The sequence below is a fragment of the Saccostrea cucullata genome, unplaced genomic scaffold (genome assembly GCF_032062105.1).
Source record: "Saccostrea cucullata isolate Sc308-1 unplaced genomic scaffold, CSIRO_AGI_Scuc_v1 ctg355, whole genome shotgun sequence".
In the NCBI taxonomy this organism is placed as follows: Eukaryota; Metazoa; Mollusca; class Bivalvia; order Ostreida; family Ostreidae; genus Saccostrea; species Saccostrea cuccullata.
The window spans coordinates 503,511-507,572 of record NW_026939235.1 but is presented as its reverse complement, the minus strand read 5'-3'; positions in this window follow the sequence as shown (position 1 = coordinate 507,572).

Here is a 4,062-nt window from a genome sequence, read left to right as displayed (position 1 = left end):
GTAGCCTGGTTATATGATAGCGTAAAATTAATAAGTATCTACTTTTATCCCGTCTATTTTCCAATCATTTACGCCTTAACGGTGTTGTGTTTTTTTATTATACAGCCTGCCACCAATGAGTGTTTTTTTTAATTGATACAGTACCCGCATCGTTATTCTTTACATGATACACGATACGATAGGATACAAGCACGATATGATAGGATACACGCACTATAGGATAAACGCAAAACACGATAAACCCAAAACACGATACACGCAAAACAGGATAAACGCAAAACACGATAGACCTGATAAACGATCTCCACGATAGGATTAACGCAAAACCTGATAGGATTATTTCAAAATGCGCAACGTTTTCTGACAAGACGAAAAGAAAATTTTGTTTTTTTTACTGCAATATTTTAATCCAAATACTTGCAGAGCTTCAAATCTAAATCATAAAGAACATTTAATTATTATAATAAAAAAAATCGAGATATCTGTGGTAATTTTGCAAAAGTTGTTTATTTATATTAAAAAAAAAAATGATAATGATTAAATGGATTACTATAAAATGGAGAATGTGGTTTTTTTTAATTTCTTCTCAATTGTGTGAATTTACGATTATTTGTGTTACATGTAATGTCGAAACTCTCATCTGGTTGAAATATGAATCGTTTTATTATGGACATTTCAATTTTTTACAAAAATCCCTTACATGATTATGTACCGTTTCTCACGTGTACCATTATAAATTTTTGAAACTCCATAAATAGATTTATTATATATGAAAAAATATACATTTGAATTTTCTATCTAATAAATTTATCTACAAGTACCAAGTTATTTCACGGAAGAAATTTACGCAATAAATTAAATATTTGTATTTAATGTCTAATGATTACAACCTGCGATGTATCAAAAAATCGCAACTAAATATTAAAATTTAGAAAAGAAAATTACAAGTAGAAGACCGACCGAAAGAAAGGTTCAAAGAAAACGGCTTTTAAAAAATTAATAAATTTAACATGATAGATCTATCAAGAACTAAATAGTTCAAGAAAATTAATTTCCTGAATACAAATCTAAATAATTGTTAATTTAATGGCGCTCTGCGTTAATACATGTGAACTTTGTCGACAGAATATGAATCTGCTACAACTGCACATGTACATGTCCGACTACGCTAAACTCTCACTTATGTACATGTAAATATTTATAAATCAAATACTGAAAACCTCGAATAAATTAACGAACATTGAATGGTGAAATACTTTTTTCTTTAAAATACAGAACACAAAAAATAATAAACAAATATTTAAAGAGTGAAGTTCGACTTTTCAGACTAAATGATAATATTTCATTGCTATTTAACTTTGTGTGTACTGTTTCTATTAATAGGTTTTACACACCTTGAAAATCATTTTACACACACAATCTCATATGCGGCATATTCGAAGGGCGGTATGTGAAAAGTCCGTAACCAATTCAAAATTGATAAACAAGATCTTACCAAATAGCCAAATTTGATATTGAATTCTTTACAATTATATACAACACAATACTATACATTATATAATTGTTCACTGGTCACGGAATTAATTATTAAAAGTAAAATAAATACATAATTTTATAATAAAGATGAACGATAAATTGTTTCTTACCAGGAATACAGTTAAATATTAAACTTTTTATTTACAATTCCAAGTAAATCTTTAAGAACACAAATTAGAATATTTCTTGTAACTAATATAATCAGCAAATCACACACTGTTTCACAGGAAGGCAGTACCTACACAAACGTAAAGGCAAAAATTTCCACGTGAGCTGATAAAAACATCATGTTTTTCCCTGTATACATTATTTGTAGGTTATCTAATGCCAGATCATAAATTGGCGGGTACAGTGCATATATACTTTAGATTTTTTTTTATTAATTTAGCAGATATAAAAAATTTATTATGCTAATTTAATATTGTTAAAAAATAAATTTAAAATTTGATGTAATTAAAAGGTATTAAAATCATCTGGACAGTCATGTTTTAATTTTTGTAACACATTTATATAATTGGTCACCTAACATATTACTGAAACACGTGTTGCATGAATACAAGAATATCAATTATTTATTTTTTTGTCACAATGTTTATTTATCAAAACATATTACAAAATACACACAAACATTTTTTTTAAAAAAACGAGCGACTATAATTTCATTTCTGAAAAATAGGGCTACAGTTTAATTTTTATTGACTCTCTGCTTTACCAATATACTATTTTTTTATGTGAAAATTAAATTAAAATATATTCATTTATATATGTTTCTTTTAATTATGAAAAATAAAGGGATAAAACTTTCTTTTCAAAGTAATCTAATTTTTGTAAGAAATACTCGGAATAAGAGGAGTTTCCATAGCAAAGATAAAAAGTGCAGAATATAAACGATAAACCAAAACACGGTATTAAAAGCGACTAATGTTTCTTTCAGGGAGAAATCTGCACAGCATTGTTGTAAGAATAACGATGCACACATGTAGCATTTTAATGTCAAAAGTTTGTGCGTAATTTTTAGGTTATACGCCAATTTACATTATTAAATTACAATTCTTATGATACAATTCAACCTAATGAATTGTTTTTCAGACAAAATTCATCTGTCTTTAGATGTATACTCTTTACTTTTTTATTGAGAAATTTTAATATCAATTAGCTTCTGTAAAATCTTTAAAAGAACTGATATACAGTTTATAATTTGTTAAACAAAATCACAGATTTTATAAATCAATGTTAAATAAAATGACTTTATAGGAATAAAACTCCAACACTGGATTCGGACCAAGTATTTAATAATATGCTTATAGCACAATAAACCTATATAAAAACACACTTCACACAATAACACACATGACGTACTTTACATTAAAGAACAGACATTAACAACACATAGATACATTATATAATTGTTCACTGTCGGAATTAATTAATAAAAGTAAAATATAATACATAATGATTATAATAAAGATAAACATCAAGCATATTTATTACAGTAAATCTTTGAAAAATGCATTAAAATATGTGTGCAGGTCAATTGGATACAGTGCATATATATTGAGTGCAGATATTAAAATATGCATAGTAATGAGATAAAAACAAATTAAAATATAACATCTGGGACATACACTGTAAGATATACTGTAAGATAGGCCAACTGTTGTTTTTTGCAAGGGCATGGCATGTACACTTAATATGTGTTATCTATTTTGAAGTATTTAAGTTTTGTAACAATAAAATGGCTTTATCTATATAAATTCAGTTTAGATAGTTCCCTTGTTTGGCAAGTCTATTTTCCATTGATTTCTTCATAGTAAGCCTTAACAGTGCTGCGTGCTATTCCATTTTTAAAGAACGTTATCGACCAGCTTTGCTTGGATTAGGTTTCTATTGATCTTTATCTCAACATGTTTCATCATATTGATTATGTATTTTTTGTCAAGGTTATATTCGACGTGTCATTCATTTTGTCCTTAAACATTCAGTCACCGTATATTTCAACAGTTTAAGCATGTATGTTTTTTTCTTATGTTTTAGCAATAGGATAAATATTTAAAAGTATGGTGTACTTTTCATCATAATAGTTTGTCTGTCAACTATCATTTGTTAAAGTTTTAAAATTCAAACATGATTTGTGTGTTTTAAAATTATGATATACATTTCTTGTATATCTTATATGGAGCTACTTCTTGTGAGTTAAACTTATATATTGGAGCAGGTTTCAGACATCCTTATTTTAAGTCTATGTAGAGACTGCGTGAATAGGCCAACTGTTGTGTCCGCAGCCTCGTTAACAGTGCTGCGTTAGGACAAGCAGGAACGGATTTTAGATTTTTGTATATTTATTACAAATAAATATTTGAATTATCTTGGCAAAAGCATTTCATCCCCAGATAGCAAGACTTAGTTGGGCCAACATTGGCAAAAGGTTGTATTGTTGGCGTTGGGGTATTGAACGTCTGTTATTTCAGACTTCCATATGTTTCATCAACTTCCATTGATTACTTCCCAAGTATTTTTTGTCAAGTT